The 17,595-nt window shown below is 49.4% G+C and overlaps 1 protein-coding gene across 2 annotated transcripts in view; it reads right to left on the bottom strand.

Moving 5' to 3' along the window:
* LOC116952585 (FERM, ARHGEF and pleckstrin domain-containing protein 1-like) overlaps positions 1-17,595 on the bottom strand; it is a 101,854-nt gene that overhangs the window by 82,313 nt on the left and 1,946 nt on the right. The gene's annotated exons all lie outside the window — the stretch shown is intronic.

Raw genomic sequence — 17,595 nt, 5'->3', positions numbered from 1 at the left:
CAGCCCGGGGTGACATTCAACAAATTTTTATTTCAAGAATGATTAGAGAGTCAGGCTGTTGAACTAGACGCCATCGGTTGGCGACACACTCTGACAATGCAGTTGCACGGAGTCCGCCAGACCGAGTGTCGTACACTTATGCGCAGAATGTTTCAGATTTTCGAATTTTTTTTCGGGGGTGACAATTGTCTACCCTGTCACCCCCCTGGTTCCGCCCCTGATCACGGGGAGAGAGACACGCAAACTCCAAATATACAATAGGCATCAGGGTCGGGATCGAACCCATGACCTCCTGTATACCGGGTGAGATAGTTAACATCTCCTAGCCACCGTGATGGTGATAAGAGAGAAACACAAACTCCAAATATACAATAGGCATCAAGGTCGGGATCGAACCCACGACCGCCTGTACACCGGGCGAGGTAGTTAACATCTCCTAGCCACCGTGGCGCCCTGGAGGAGCCACGCAGCCAGATGACAACCTGGATGTGGTGTGCCGGGCGCGGAAATATTTTCCTAGCCACCGTCTCGGACGGACCCCGGCTGGAATGAAGCCCCGGTACTGGCTCGGAGTGAGAGCCACCGTAGACAATTTCGTCCACGTAGGCTCTCTAAACGACAGGGGAGTGGACGTGCCCGTGCTCGTTCACGTCTGCTCATACGCGGCAAGTGCATCTACAGCCCCAGTTCGTTTTGTGCAATCCGCTGCTGGATGACGGCCTCCCCCCCCCCCCATGCCCGTGCGCTCCGTGAACGTTATTTGACCGTCGCTCGCCACGTTGGTCCATCGTGCCCGACTGATGAAGTCGGGGGGAGCATGGAAGTACAGTCCAGTTGTGCTGCTCTGCCCTTTACCGCCCATCACGCAGCCCCGCGCAGCCTTTACCACCCGCTCGTGAATGGCGGTCGCCCAATCTGAACGAGGTTCGCCAGGCTCAAGGCAGCTTAGCTTGCGAGATCTGACGATATGGTCACTGGGGAAAACTTGCTTACGTAAAACTCTGCTACGCCAGTTGTTGGCCTTCCCCCCCTCCCGCACCTCCAATTAGCACGGTTTGGCGACTTAGGGTGTGAACGAAGCTCAGCGTACACGCATACACGCTTCCGCGCTGCGCCGTGGCAGCGGGGTGTACGAATTGCAAACCCCGAGGCAAGATTACGTTTCCGAGCTGAAGTGGGGTGTGACACGGGGCAAAACGCCCGAAGGTGGTGTGAGCATACCTTTAAAAAAAATTCAATTGCATTTTTAAACTGGAATTACATCCATCATTCCCTCCTCATTTAAAAATTTAATACCCAGATGATGGGCAAGCGTCTCCTAGGGTGCGGCGTCTTGAGACGCGGTCATTCAAAGGGGGAACCTTTGAATGAATTGTTAGGAGGTAGAGGCGCAGCCCTGCAATTGCTCGCTTAAACGTCACTGCTGGCGGAAAGTAACTCCACTCGTGGGAGATCCGGAGGTGCCACTCCAGGAGGTTGCCGTAGTCGGCCTGCTTTTTGAAACTGGAAAGACGTCTTGGTAGAGGCGATTCAGAATCACGGGTGGAATCGCTTCTAAATCCACACAATATCCTCGTGCCACAGAGCGGCTTGATTTGTCGATGCCCAATGAACGTGCAAACGTTGGCTTAACGTCGGTACGTGTTTTGGGGCCCGACGTTCCACGCTTTGCGGGGATGTCGCTTCGACAACATTTTGTTACCATGGGAATCCCAAAAAGTAGCTTTGACCTGGCAAACAAAACCACGAAAGTTGGCAACTCCCCCCCCACCACCACCACCTCCATAAAAACTGGCCAAATCCTGGGGTCAAATGTCACAAGGCTGCAACAACCCGGGGACCTTTCCCAACAAACGCCACGCTCAGCGTGCCATCACGGCACCCGCACGGGGGGGGGGGGGGGGGGTTAGTGTGTGCGGTGGGATACGGGGTTGGTGCAGCACGCGGCGCGAGACCCCTGCGAGTCTCGTCACGCGCGACTTAACGAGGACTCGTCAGGCCGACAGGCCGGACTGGTCCGCCCACACCCGCCCCGACCACCTCAAACCACCGACGACCCATTTTCTCCACCCCCTGCACTCCCATCCACTCGCTCCGCCACCCACACCGCCGTGCGCGCTGCAGCGTAAAGTTCACGGTTTGCAATAATTGCACGCTCCGACAGTACAGTGCGGCGCGCTGCACTAATACAGCCGACGGATCCCACCCCCCCCACCCCACCCCACGCAAAGTCACCAGCCGGAATGTGGCCCGTCTCGTCAGAGATCTCAGGAAACGACGGAGGCGAGCGAGCGTGGCGTGGTGGGAAGGAGAGCGCGGCGGAGTCGTCTGGAGGGCTCTACCGTGCGCGCCACCCACGCGCCCGCCCGCCAACCCACGGCACCCAGGCGTTTTTCGAGGCGGGCAGGAGGGCAGTCGTGCGGAAATCCCACCGTTGCACTGCACTTCTGTGCTCCCACGTCTGGTGCTTGCCTCCACCCCTTGTCACCGAGCCGCACTGGCTGGCACCGTGAAGTATGGCGGTAACGGCAAACGCCGTGCCCCCACCGCAGGGTGTGGAGAGGCCCTCGTCCAGCAGTGGACGGACTAAAAAGGGCCGACAAGTTTTTGGGACGCCACACTTTGTGGAAGCGTGCGAACACAGCGATGCATTTGGGTGGCACTCAACCTTTGTGGAATTCTACAGTTAACAGAACGGCATAATATCACAGAACCATACCAACCACCATCAGCAGCCATTCTCTATTCACTGTTGGAAGCTACATGGCAGTGCAGCGTCCCCTCTCATTCCACCCCAGCTGCAATCCATACGGCATCACGGAATGTAACAATAACAACAACATAGCACTGCTGGAGAGGGATCCGTGGGAGACTATTCGGTTCCAGTCCAGTGGTTCTTAACCTGGGTACATGGACCCCTGGGGGTGTGAGATTCCCTTTGTGGGGTGCGAGACATGGCCAGATATGTTTTCAGAAGGTAAATAATCGAAAACACAAATCAAGCACGCGCACGTACGTACAACTTCTTTGTTTAATCAAGCCTATGTATTTATTAACAAAACATTTTTTTTTGTAACGGTTGAGAACACAACAGCGCGCGGTCCGGTCCACCGACAACTGCTGCTGCTGCGTTGTGCAATCAAAATGGGTCTGTCGTCGTGGCCACAAGCCGGCTGATCCTCACCCCGCAATCACCAAATCAAGCTCTCCGCATGCGCCAGGTGAAAAAAAAGCCAGCAGCTACTGCTGCTGCTGCAACGGTAGCCACATGCGGCGACATCCCGCGATCCGCCCTCGCAGCCTCCTACCACCTGCTCTAGGATCCTGTGCTGTGGTTAAAAGGTTTTTTTTTTCTTTTCAAACGCGTAGTAGGGTCGCCAACTCTTTTGACTTTTGGTCGCGCTATTCAAAAAAGGTATTTTTTTAAATATCCGATTAAAATCTCTCCCTAAGGATGACGATACCAATTCCGGTAGACTCCTAGTCATCTCCGCAAGGGAATGATGCCAATTCCAGGAGAGTGCCCTGGACAATCCGGGAGGGGTTGTGGCGACCCGAGCAGGTGAGTGGCGATGACTGCGAGGTGAACGACTGTGGTCCCATTTAGATTAAGACGTTCAATTTAAACAAAACGATGTACAAGTTTAAACAACAACAAAATATTACCACATACCCAATGGCGTGATTGTGCGTAATTTTCACTCGACACGGTGTAACAACATATTCTTGGTTCTTTCGGTAAAGTCACGTAGAAGGGAAATAATAAAATAATAAAAAAATTTACAACAAAAAATTCTCACGACGTTACGATTGCAACACAAGCAATCATCATCAGGTGTGAAAAAACCACAGCAAGAACATTGGAAAAAAGTGGCGGTGTTTTTTTTTACACCTGATGATGATTGCTTGTGTTGCAATCGAAACGTCGTGAGAATTTTATTGTTTTATTTGTATTACTTCCCTTCTACGTGACTTTACCGAAAGAACCGAGAATATGAATCCCCGCAGTCACGAAAGCTTTAAATCGAAATTTACGGTGTAACATCTTGTCCTACGGCCACGCGATAAGGGCACAGCAGGTTGGGTGGCCAGGGCCTGCCCTCCACCGTGATGACGACAAACCCCCCTCTCTCAGCGTGGACTCGACGAGCGAAGTCACCACGAGCTGCAACTGGCGACGTCGGTGCCCCCGTGCGACCGAGTGATTTAAACGACGACCAAAATCCAGGCGAGGGCCAAGGGGAAGTGGTGGGCAGATGCCACCCTCCGTGAAGAGCGTTGTCTGTCATGCGCTGCGTGAGTGCCAACCTTGCACGCTCTTGTTTTTCGAAATTCCTTTCCACAATTTTTTCTCATGCAAGACGTTTAACTTATGTACGGTAATACTCATTGAAACATCTATTTCGAGGGATATGGGGAAAGTGCTTTGAACGAACGACGCCACCGGGGTCTCCAACGTGGCCACCCTGGGTACTTTGAATCTGGGGCACACTCCACGACCTTAGGAGTGTACGAGTGTGTGTGTGTGGGCAGCGGTAGTGTCGCAGTTAGCGCGACGCTCTGCTACATAACCTGGGCAATCCGAGTTCGATTCCCGCTCACGGCCAACGCCAGTGACGATTTTCTGAACCGGTCGTGGGCCTCTTCTCCTAGGTCGACTCAGCCTCAATACGAGTACTCGGTGTGGTGTGTAAACGTCGCCACTCGGGAGACAAAGGCGGCCGGGCGTGGTACTGGCCACCCACCCCTTCGTGTGCCATACCGACCTTCATAGGCTGCTACTCGCTTGCAGCACTTGCCCCAACAGTCTGTTAAATATATTACAGGGGACCTTTGTCGTGTGCGTGTGTGTGCATGAGTGAATATATGAAACGCCCTTTCATTGCGAGTCAACGAGCAGTACCCACGTGTGCTGATTAACGTGCGGCCTTGCAGCCCGTGCAGATCAGGGCGAGCACCACAACGCATGGGATTATTCTCTCAAAGCAAATGTGGCCGTTAGAGGGTTGGGTTGCCTGCGAGCATGCCACTTAAATGGGACTATGCTTGTTCCAAATGATTCCCCAACTCTTGCCGTCTAACACAGTATATCCAAACTTGACTTGAAGCTTTCGTGACCGCAGGAATTACTCTTTGGTTTCTTTCGGTAAAGTCAAGTAGAAAGAAAATAAATAAAATCATAGAAGACGACGTTTCGATTGCAACACAAGCAATCGTCATCAGGTAGAAAACAAACCTAGTGAACTTCTAAATTTGAGAGAGAGAGGCAACACAGAGACACACAGAGAGAGAGACACACAACATAGACACACATAGCTGATATGTTAACAGCCAGCGCCGTGGTGAAGAGATGTTAACTCCCTCGCCTGGTATACAGGAGGTCGTGCCTTCGATGCCGGCCCTGACCTATGTATACTTGGAGTGTGCACGTGGATTTTTCTCCGGGTCCTCCGGTTTTTTGCCCCTCCACATTTATAATCAACGTGCACTTAGATTATTTTCTGGTATAAATATCCACGTGATAAGCTACTTCATCGAGCTATCAATTGTGGGCAGGTCGCTTCTGATAGAGCTATGCAGCTCAAGTGAGCCTTACGTGGTAAAATAAAAAGTTGAATCGTTTATTTTTTTTAAACCCAGCTCTTTTCTTGCAACTGCACCCCTAGGCTGTGTGTCCTGGGCTATCCGACATGAGCACTGAGAAGACTTTAAAGTCACAATCAGCAGGCCCCTCCGTGACAGCCTCCAGTCAAGAACGAGCTGTAACTAAAGTTAAATGCCGTTATGCATTAGCTCTGTCCATCCATCTGTAATGGAGGAGTCATAATAATTATTGTCGGGATGATCCAATACTAACGACACTTTAGTATGAATTAGTTTTGACCTTAGACATTCTCGATGGAAATACACAGACCAAATCGATTAAAGACTTACCCCTGGCACAAACCAGAGCAATAATTACTCGTTTTTGGAAATATTTACGTCGCTTTTGTAAATCTATACAGTATACATACAGTATGGATATATACAAATGTATACAGCACGCAATATTTTTGCTGTTGTTTTACTGCCATGCCGAAGCTTGGGAAATTAATGTACTTTATATGTATTTTTTATGATTTTGCTTACCTTTGCTACATAGTACTTGTGACTTCCTGGCCTGCTCCGACTGGACATCTGTGATAAAGAGCTTCATAGCTCATCGGATTCCTCCAAAATAAAGTATATACTGCACGTATGCCGAACTTCTTTCGCGCTGTACGTAGCTAACCGCGTTAATCGTAAGTGCGGGGTAAAGACAACAAACTAAACGCAAAAAGCAGTTTTAAAGAATCAAGCTTCAATCGAGATGATTTTAAAGTGCACAGCTCCAGTGGCTTCCTAATATCGGAAGAGCGTTCCAGACGGCCGCAGAAGCGCATCCGAAGGCGCGCGATGCGGTGACCGCCTTTGTTCGATGGCTAGCCTAAAAGCCGCTGCGAGGCTGACCGCAGTTCGCGTGATGGTTTATATTCCTTGATGAGATCAACAAGGTATTGTGGTTCATTTGTGGCAAGGACATTGTGTGTAATGAGTGCGACCTTAGAAAATGAGTGTGACCTTACTGTCATCACCACGAACTAGAGCAGCTGGCCACTTGACTCGATCCCTCATTCGCGATCATTGCCGGAGCGGAATTTAGACCTCGCCGCCGTGGACTTCGGGGAACGCGTCCGCGTATCATATAGGATTATCGTAAGTTCAGAGCGGGGGATAATTATCCAAGGGGTTTTCGCTCCACGACGGCTGGGCACGCCGAATTCTGTGCCGTTCTCGACCGGCGGCGTAGGTCCCGCCCTTGGCTTGGCACTGAGTAGCGTGGACTTTACAGCCCTCAAGACAAGGCGGCTTCATTCAGCGAGTCAGCAATGGGACAGTGACAAAGGTCGGAAGAACACACCTAAGATAGCGCAACGGCACAGACGGGCTGGGAAAGTGCTGCAAATCGATAACAGGCCCACCCTGATCGCCATGAACAATACCTAAACCCATTTACAATTCGTTTTGTTTTCTACAGTGTGATGCTTTTTCAGTGTGTAATGTATGTATGTATGCATGCACTTCTTTCGCACCATACGTAGCCACCCGTGCTAATTGGAGGTCACGCGTACACTCCACTCGCGATCCAGAGGATGCCGGTCCGATTTGATCTCCGTGGCTCGACAGTTCAAAAGAAAGGCTACATCACTGCATGTTGTTATTTTTACAACTCTCTTTCGCATTATATTCTTGGTTCTTTCGGTAAAGTCACGTAGAAGGGAAACGATAAAATAATAAAAATAAAGAACCGAGAATATGAATCCCTGCAGTCACGAAAGCTTTAAATCAAACATTATCTTTAGCATCGTTTGCACTTGGATACTCCTCCTTAAACAGCTGAGCGTTCATCCCATAATGCAAATCACCCCCATCCCCACGACCTCTATCCACCCAGCAGTACTTAAAACTATTTTTTTCATTTTAAGAGGTGAGGCCCACCGAGCTATCTAGCTCTTTTTCAGAAACGACCTGGTCACACAAACGACAACTCAAACCAAGTGGCTTATCACATGGAAATGTAGACCAGCCAAACACTCTTTAGCGCGCGACGTTGATTCCAAATGTGAAGGGACTAAACGGAGGATCCGGATTAAAATACACACGACCACGGACAGAACATTCAAACTCCAAACATACGGCAGGCATCAAGGTTCGGGATTAAATCCACGACCTCCTGCATACCAGGCGAAATAGTTAACATCTCGTGGCTAGAAGTGGGTACGCCGGCAAAGGTAAATGACGGTCGTGTGTGGTGGGGTCAAGCGTGGGTACAGCCCACCTCTTCGAACACGTCTGGTCAACGTGGATGAGTCAACCAATTACCCTCCATAGAGTTCACTCGAGTGAAAGCCCTTCTATCGGCGGCGGTGTGAGCAAGCATTTGCAGGGCTGCCTCTTTGGCTTCCCGTGTGTTTCTGCTTAAGGGTTTAGCACGAGCCATCGATCCAAAGAGCTACGGAGCTGCGTTACGTACACAGGGTCCACTGTCCGACCCACACCTTACTGGACATCTGTGAAAAGGAGCTTTATAGCGCATCGGATTCCTCCTCAAGTCTCATTAAAGATTCTGATTTTGTCTATAAAGCCTTCTCTGCTCCCTTCTTTGTGTTTTTTTTTTCCGAGATCACAGCTGAAGACCACTGCAAGGGTACGCGCCCGCTTCGGTCACTTGACAAATGCGCATCACGGTGCTGTCGGTTTCCGTCTTGCTTTTGACGATCTTAAAATATTTGTTTTTGTCCTATGGTGACGACGATCGAGCTAGCAACACCTACATCCAAAAGGGCGCTCTCCAATGCGTTTCAAAAGCCCCAGCGTTTACGCTCTCCGTCCAAATAAAGCCAGCCAGCATAGTTGGGCCCACTGCCAAGGCTAATTTTAAAACTTTACGTTTCTTTCCCTGAAAAGTTTTAACAAGTGGTGCCCCGTGCGAGACACGTGATGCCGGCTGTCTGCTCCCCCCCCCCCAACCGTAACGCGCCGCTCCCTCGCAAACTCCCCACGTGGGTGGCACCTCCCCACCACCACCGCCACCCCCCACGTCACATGATCGTTGAGGCATTGGTGCTCATCTCCTCCTGTTTACAGCCCTGCAGAGCTGGTGGCGGAAATGCCACGCTCCTATGGCGGGGGGGGGGGGGTCAATCCATATAACGACTACACAGTTGACTTGCCCACAATGCGGTGGCTTCTTTTATGGACCCGCCAGAAGAATGACAATCGGCTGAGTCAAACCCCCAAACAGGATTTGAACCCACAATCTTCCCATTCATGATAAAGGTTTTTGGGTTAGATCGCGTTTATTTATAAATGTGTCGTAACCCTCCACCACCCGACACGGCCAATCAGCAAAAAAAGTGTCACGTTGACAAAAGACAAATAATTCACTACTTTAGCCCACCGGTGTGTTGAAGAGTGAATCCACAACATTTACAGTTTGAGTACGACGTTTCGCTGCTAAATACATCCAGCATCATCGGTGCAATTCGCCAGAATGGTAAAGCCCTCGCTTGCTCCCGGTTTTATATAGAGCAGCAGGGTGACGTCGTGAAAGCCTACGTGTTAAACTGAATCTTCCCATTGCGAGCAATTTGCTCTACCGCTTAGTCACCTGAACTTTATAATCTGGAAATAAATAAGGAGTGTCGGTTTCAACGTAATTTCAATCGTACGAGGTTTATCCGTGAGTTAATTATTCCAGGGTTGTCCGAACCCATTTCTCTCTTCCAAGTATCTAGGGGATGCGGCCATCCAAATATTCGGGGTCCAGGCTACAGATAAACGGAGTTATTCGGAAAATCATTTCATTTATCCGCGGTCGGGAGCACGGGTAATCTGAGTTCTTTAGCAAATTCTTACAAATATCCGGGGTTAGCCGTGGTCACGCCCCCCCCACCCCCACCCAGGATTAACGAGCAAATCCCCGGTTGGTAGCTCGGATTCTTGGAACCGGGGATATCAGTTCCCCCATTTACCATGGATACACTTAGAAAGCATGGTATATGTATTGGAACAAGTCAATGGTTTGACAGGTGGGTGGAAAACCAAGGCACCATCGCAGCGCGGATGGAGGAGTCGGTTCGCCCGGGCACGCCCTATTACCGTGGCACATTACGAGCATTTCTCCCTGAACATAAAAAAAACAACAGTACACAAATAGTTTAAATCTGCATTGCGGCCCTGACTTGTTAACATGCCATGCCCTAGCGAAATGCCATTTCGGAATGATGGCCACGATTGTGCACGTCTTCACAGTTGTCCGAAAGTATACGACCGAAACGGGTGAAACCGCCCGTATGGTTTTAGTCTTTTTTTAAATTAAATAAACGTCGGCGATCCAAAATCCAAAACAAAGCTGTGTGCAGCAGGTGATGGTTTCCTGTTTTCACAGCGAGGAGCAAGGGGAGCAGGAGGACGTGAGAAGGCTGTGGGTATGATGGGTGTCCACCGGGAGGACATTCCTCTACCCGCCCCAGGTGCTCCTCCGTTTTTTCCCCTCCATATTTAGACTCAACGTGCGTTGAAATTACTCCAGATTATTTCTCTGCGATAAATTTACAAATTGCCACGTGGTAAGCCACTTTGGTGAGCTATCGATCGTTTGTGGGCCAGGTCGCTTCTGAGAGAGAAGCGAATAGCTCAGTGGACTTTACCTGTTAAGGTAAAACAAAGTTTAGTTTTAATTGTACAATTTTTTTAAAAAGTGATTTGCTTACCTTTCCTATACTTTGCACTCCTATCGTGTTTTTGTACTGTTTGTTGTTGTAATCTTCTGACCTGCCCCTACTGGACATCTGTGAAACAGAGCTTTATAGTCTTCTTTGGTTCTTTCGGTAAAGTCACGTAGAATGAGAATAAAATAATGAAATAATAAAATAAAATAACACAATAAAATTCTCACGACGTTTCGTCCACAACACAAGTGGCCTTCTTCAGGTGAAAGGAACAGACCTGTCGGGACGACAGAGCTTCAATGAACGTTGTTAAGATTCGTAGCGTCTTTTTAAGCTGGTTTAGAGAAGTGAGGTACCTTGACAAAGGCGTTAACAAATCAAACAGGAGAATTTAGCATTGAAATAGCTGAGTGATTAGCTTGTGACTGGTCATAGAAATAGCTATGTTAAAGTCAAAGCTTACACATCCACAGAGGCACCTAGTACAAATCAAACAGGAGAATTTAGCATTGAAATAGCTGAGTGATTGGCTTGTGACTGGTCACAGAAATGGCTATGTTAAAGTCAAAGCCTACACATCCACAGAGGCACCTAGTACAAATCAAACAGGAGAATTTAGCATTGAAATAGCTGAGTGATTAGCTTGTGACTGGTCACAGAAATGGCTATGTTAAAGTCAAAGCCTACACATCCACAGAGGCACCTAGTACAAATCAATACATTTTATTAATTTATCATTTTATTCTTATTCTACGTGACTTTACCGAAAGAACCAAAGAAGATTAATCCTTGCAGTCACGAAAGCTTTAAATAGAGCTTTATAGCTCATCAGATTCCTCCAGTATAAATAAATATTCGAATTCTGACTGTATTGGGACCTCCAAACCTTCAGTCATGCAACAGCTATGCAGCGCTCGCACAACTGCGAGTCGCTGTGTTCAACAAAAATGAATCAAGAATTAAACAGCCACTTAAATCATTCCCATACCAGCTGGCTGTGATTCAGAGCACAGTGGTCCGAAGAATAGAAAAAAGCCCCACAAATATTTCTGGAAAATGTTCAGCGAAGTAATACAAACATAGTGATGGCGATGATAAATCACAGTCCTTTGTCAATCGACTGCTGGATGATGGCCCTCTCGCTCCATACCGTATCGGTCGTGGAGGATGTTCTATCACTCTTTAGCACGCTGTTTCAGCATGGGTTGACCGGTTCAGATATCACTCGCCGCTCATGTTAGCCGCGGTTGGGAATCGAACTTGGGTCACCGGGTTCGATGCGCAGCGCGCAGTCCACTGCACCACCCCATTCCATCCCTTAAACGGTCACATCCTGTATTTAACAGTTTTCAAACCATCAACTGCACTTTGCCCAAACACCATTCCCCACAATGACTACGGAGATACCGGATACAACAGCCTTATGCCACCAAAGTAATTGTGGCAAGTCAACTATTTTAAAATGCACAAGACACCAAAAAGTCAAAGAAAAGCTTGCTATCGGTGACAAGTAGACACGCAGCCCTGCGATTACTGCCTCACACTACTTGCTGGCAACAACAAAAAAAGCCTCAACTGAAGGGAGCTGTAGCGAGCCGCTCCACAATATGTTTGTTTTTGTACCTACTCTTCCAACCTCGCGAAAAGCTGGGGCGTACCGGACCGCTGAACCCCACACGACACAAGGACCCTACCCACCTCGTGAATAACTGCGACCCACCCGCCCATTGACACGACGAGCAAGAGGCGTTGGGAATTTCAAGAAACTCGTGCCGTTGTTCCAAAGTGTCGTGCCCGGAGATGTCAATCGAACCGGCGACCTTTGCGTTCGTAGTTCAAAGCGCCGACCGTAACGCCAGAGCGACTTCCTGACCCCCCCCCCCCCCATACTGGACATCCGTGAAAAACAGCTTCGTTAGCTCAACACATTTCTCCAGTATAAATAGAGATTCTGATTCACCCAAGGACGTAGGAGGCTTATGTTGTTCAAAAAAAAGATGCCATTCCATCAGCTGGCAGTGTTATGATAAAAAACACCACGAGTGTTCTTAATTCCTTTGTAATAGCCACATTTTGTAGTTTTTGGACCGGAAAGACCTTATGCGACGTTTCCCTTCATTAAAAGTCAAATGTGTATTCTTTGGCCGAGCAGAAAGGACGCAAGACAAAAACAATAGGAAGGACTTGTGTAGATATACACTGGCGTTGACGTTATCTGCTCGCAGTAAGATGGCATCGTAAACCCAAGACCTTGAACCCCAAAGCTGGCCTCGTGAATACGACCTGACAAAATGAGCTCGCATTGCAACGAGTGTCGTAATGGGTAAAGGCGTGGCCCTGCAATTAGCTCGCTCACGCCAACTGCTCTAGAGGATACTCGGGTATACCTTTCCACATTAGCAAGACGTGTTGGAAACGGTGGGCACACGCCCGCGCTTTGCCCCAAAACGCACGCAACCCGCCGATCCGCCCACGCCGTGGTGAGCCCATGCATACTCCTGGGTGAACCCATGCATACTCCTGGGTGAACCCATGCATACTCCTGGGTGAACCCATGCACACTCCTGCGTGAGCCCATGCACACTCCTGCGTGAGCCCATGCACACTCCTGGGTGAGCCCATGCACACTCCTGGGTGAGCCCATGCACACTCCTGGGTGAACCCATGCACACTCCTGGGTGAACCCATGCATACTCCTGGGTGAACCCATGCATACTCCTGGGTGAACCCATGCATACTCCTGGGTGAACCCATGCATACTCCTGGGTGAACCCATGCATACTCCTGGGTGAACCCATGCACACTCCTGGGTGAACCCATGCATACTCCTGGGTGAACCCATGCATACTCCTGGGTGAACCCATGCATACTCCTGGGTGAACCCATGCATACTCCTGGGTGAACCCATGCATACTCCTGGGTGAACCCATGCATGCTCCTGGGTGAACCCATGCATACTCCTGGGTGAACCCATGCACACTCCTGCGTGAGCCCATGCACACTCCTGCGTGAGCCCATGCACACTCCTGGGTGAGCCCATGCACACTCCTGGGTGAACCCATGCACACTCCTGGGTGAACCCATGCATACTCCTGGGTGAACCCATGCATACTCCTGGGTGAACCCATGCATACTCCTGGGTGAACCCATGCATACTCCTGGGTGAACCCAGGCATTCTCCTGGGTGAACCCATGCATGCTCCTGGGTGAACCCATGCATACTCCTGGGTGAACCCATGCATACTCCTGGGTGAACCCATGCATGCTCCTGGGTGAACCCATGCATGCTCCTGGGTGAACCCATGCATGCTCCTGGGTGAACCCATGCATACTCCTGGGTGAACCCATGCATACTCCTGGGTGAGCAAGAGGTGTCAACGGTTGAAGAGCGTAGCAGGAGAAACCTTGCTCCCCATTTGTTCAAGCGCCGGGCCGGAAGGTGGCAGTTGAAAAACGGCGACCCCTGGATTCCCGAGTCCGGTGTGCGCGTGCCGAGACACCCACTCTGCGGCAGCCCTCGCTAACCGGCGGCCACTTGAAACAGAATGTGGTCGGAGACGTTTCACTGGATGAGCATCGAGTCGCGGGTGGGCAGGTTTTACTTTCGTCCCGCGAATCAGGTCGGCTGTGGCAGGCGCGAACGGCGGATGGCAGTAACCGCATGCGTTGGTTCTTTCGCCCCCCTGCCCCCCTGCCCCCTGAGTGAGCGACTTGCGAGTGGTGTGTCTTGCAAGCAGGTATGGTAGCCCCCCACCCCTCGCTCTCGCTCTGTCTCCACGACTCATTGACCTCCACGTGAAGATGCACTGGCGATATGTTAACTCCCTTGGCTGGTATACCAGAGGTTCATGGAGTTCGATTCTGACCCTGCTGCCTGCTGTATATTTGGAGTTTGCATGTTCTCCCTGTGGTCGCGTGGATTTTTCTCCGGGTCCTCCGGTTTTTGTCTTCACATTTAAAAAAAAACGTCACGCGTTTCGAGTACTTGCCTGCTGTACATTTCCATGTGATCAGCCACTTAGTTGAGCTATCATTTGTGTGGCCAGGTCACTTCTAAAAAAAGAGCTACATAGTTCAGCGGGCCTTACCTGGTAAAATAAAAAGTTTAGTTTTTAAGACAACTGCCATTCGATACTGAGTCCAGCCCTGAAGCGTCTGGTTGGCCTCAAGCACCATTCTCCGTGACCAACGCAGAGTCAGAATCTTTATTCAGACTGGAGGAATCCGATGAGCTAGCAAGCTCTTTTTCACAGATGGTCCCAGTATAGAATGGGGAAGGGGTCTTCGTCCAGAAGTAGACCGACAGAAAGCGCTGCCAGTTACTTTTTTTCACGCATCTTGAGATTCAGTTGCATTCGGTTGCTACTTTAAATTGCTAAAGATAATGCTTCGTTACACGCTCATCACCTCTCTCCTCCTCTGATGTTTGCGTTGTGTATTGGGTTCTCGAAAAAATTGTTGTTGCTGTTTGCAAACGATGGAATTGCTTTCGTAGAACCGCACGAGGTCAATCGACAGGGGTTAAGCCAAGAAAGCTTCTCGTTGACTTGCTGCCGTCAATTAAACGATGGTCGTCATCGGAGCCTCTCTCCCGTGCACACAGCGGGCGAGCGAGAGAGCAAAATTCACGACAGACGAGAGCAGATGGTATCCTTACTCATTCCGTTGAGCACCTCATGTTTGTTTAAAGTTTGTTTAACATTGACTGTGTCCTGCTCCCCCCTGAGTATTTGTAATGCCCAACCTCCCCCACCCCCCTTTAAACAAGATCACCCAACAGAGTTGACTGACTCACGGTCGCCCACACACCATGGCTCCCCAGCCCCTATTTACATTTTACTTAATCATCGTGTTTTTCGCCTGCTCTTGCAAAACTCTCTCGATGCCGCGTAGGTGACATCTCGCACCTCCGATGAGCGCACGGTTGGCAACGTACTCTGGCGGTGCGCTGTTTGTTGCTGGCCGCTTTGACGTTCTGTGGGCCTTTGGGACCGTGCTCAGCAATTGTGGTTCCATAATCCCGTACCAATTCACACAATGCGTCAGAGGCTGGGAGAGGGGGGGGCACTGCAAGAATTGCTGTATGTAGTCAAGTGAACCTCATGACACGTGGGTGACTGTCACAATTGTAATCAACAAGGGCTTGGTACTGAAGTGAGCAATGAGATACGGGGCGTGGGGTGGGTGGTGGAGCTCACGGTATGCATGCAACCTGAGCTCGTGTTTAGGCATCAGGGACATGTTTAATTGATTAATGGCCCAGTGACTGTCCACTGCCTACATCCACCGTCTGTCTATTTGACGAGAAAACACAAACGGCAACAGGAAAAGTGTTGTGCTGTGTGTGTGCCCGTGGTGTTCAGCTTTCCAAGAAACCACACGCGTGGCCCTGCTGAGAAGACGTCACGAGCCCCAGCGAGGCTTCCATGGGTTAACGTCGAGGCATTAGCTTGTTAAGGTTACATAGTACAGGGTGGCGGTCCAGATGTCTTGTGAGCCCCCCCCCAATTAATTGACCGCTAACCTTATTTCCCATTGGGGATTCGTTTATGTTTTAAATAAACCTTACTTTAAAAAATAATATCGCGTTTTTAGAGAATTAGATGGGAGTCACACGACATCCGGACTACTCCGCACACTTACAATGTCAACTTACGGTATTGAAATGTTATTTGGCATGAACATGCAACTACATCACGCACACACGTGTATCATATTGATAACAAACAGCTGCCTGTTTGTTATCAACAAACGAACTGCTGAACGAATACCTGCTTGCGTCGTTTCGGCCATGGTGGTTGGTTGTTTGACCATACTTCACCACGCTGGTCAGTGCGGTTTGGTGAAGGAGGTGGGGGTTGAGGACCCAGGACCGTTTCGTACATCGCTCGCCACTATTCAATTATTGCGTACGATGGCAATACGTCCAGGAGGTAAATGCCACGGTGGAGGAACCGACCGCTGGCCACGAGAGAGGGCTTCAGGGATATAAGCAGCCGTGACACGGGGTCGAACTCGGGGGGAAAAACAGCCCGGGTTGATAGGCCATTGCATTGGCCAGTGCGCTAACCACTGCGCCACCGTTCGTCCCCCACGCACACCCCACACCCCAAAAAGATACTCAAATATACAACAACGAATGATGTCCTCGCATCTGGGGCCTGCCTGGCGAAACTCTGAAATGGAATCACTGATCGTTTGTACTTCGCCTTGTCCTGTTAACAATTGCCTCCAAGCAAAGAACGAACGCTGAACGTGCCCATTATTCTTCTTTGGTTATTTTATTGTGTTATTTTATTATTTTATTCTCATTCTACGTGACTTTACCAAAAGAACCAAAGAAGATGAATCCTTGCAGTCACGAAAGCTTTAAATCGAAACTTTAGTGGCCATTATTGTAAATAAAAAGTTTGAGCGAACGCGAATGCCCTGTCCAAATCATCTCACGCCAACGTTCACAATCAAAGCGATCACGCAGCAGCAGCAACAATCGTCAACACACCTAAATATATCCTCTTTACAGCATCAATCAGTGTCTAAGCGTACGTATGTGTGTGTGTGTGTTATATTGCACGCAGTATATTCGTCACGGCGCGATAATTAAAACCGCGACAACTCCACAAGACGAGAGTACGTCAACATCGCTTCAACATCCTTCATACAATGCACTCAAACTGGCGATGCGGCTTGCTGCTGCCATTGGCAGTGGTGAAGAACCACAGATAACAAGAAACTCAACATTCGTCGATAACAGCACTGTGGCCGTGAAATGAACGGTCGCCTATGCGCAATAGACGACGTTTCGGGCAATGACCCCCGCTTCACAAACACACAAGCGCAACACAATACACGCTCTTCGGTGTATCGTTGTCTTTAAAGTTACTTCCGCAGTAAATCCACGAAGGGCACCGATACTTCGAGACAATTCTATTCTTTGCACGTGTCTTCAATGGAAGCATTGTGTCAAATAATCACACACATGCGCTACAATCCACATCACTTACAATCCAGACGATCACGACATCTCAACATCTCGAGGATCTGTGCAATCATTAGACACGCGTTGAAGTCAAAGCCCACACAATACGAATCGCAATACAATCCACAGAATCGCTTCTCGAGGCACTCTTGTGTGGATCACTGTCTGAAATAATAACAATATAAAAAAAAATCACGCATACATAATCTAATATCACGGATCCTTGAAATCCGTATCACGCGCGTCGCGACAAACACGATCTCAACATAATCCATGTGTGCAAATTAACCATTTTGTGGGGCGATTCTCCGACTGTGTATTTCGATGATACACAAACGAACTCATTGAATTACATTTAAAATC

This window comes from Petromyzon marinus, chromosome 47 (assembly GCF_048934315.1).
Source record: "Petromyzon marinus isolate PM22_M1 ecotype Great Lakes invasive population chromosome 47, UKy_Petmar_22M1.pri1.0, whole genome shotgun sequence".
Lineage (NCBI taxonomy): Eukaryota > Metazoa > Chordata > Hyperoartia > Petromyzontiformes > Petromyzontidae > Petromyzon > Petromyzon marinus.
Note: the sequence above shows the minus strand (reverse complement) of the source record. Positions and strands in the feature narration are given on the sequence as shown.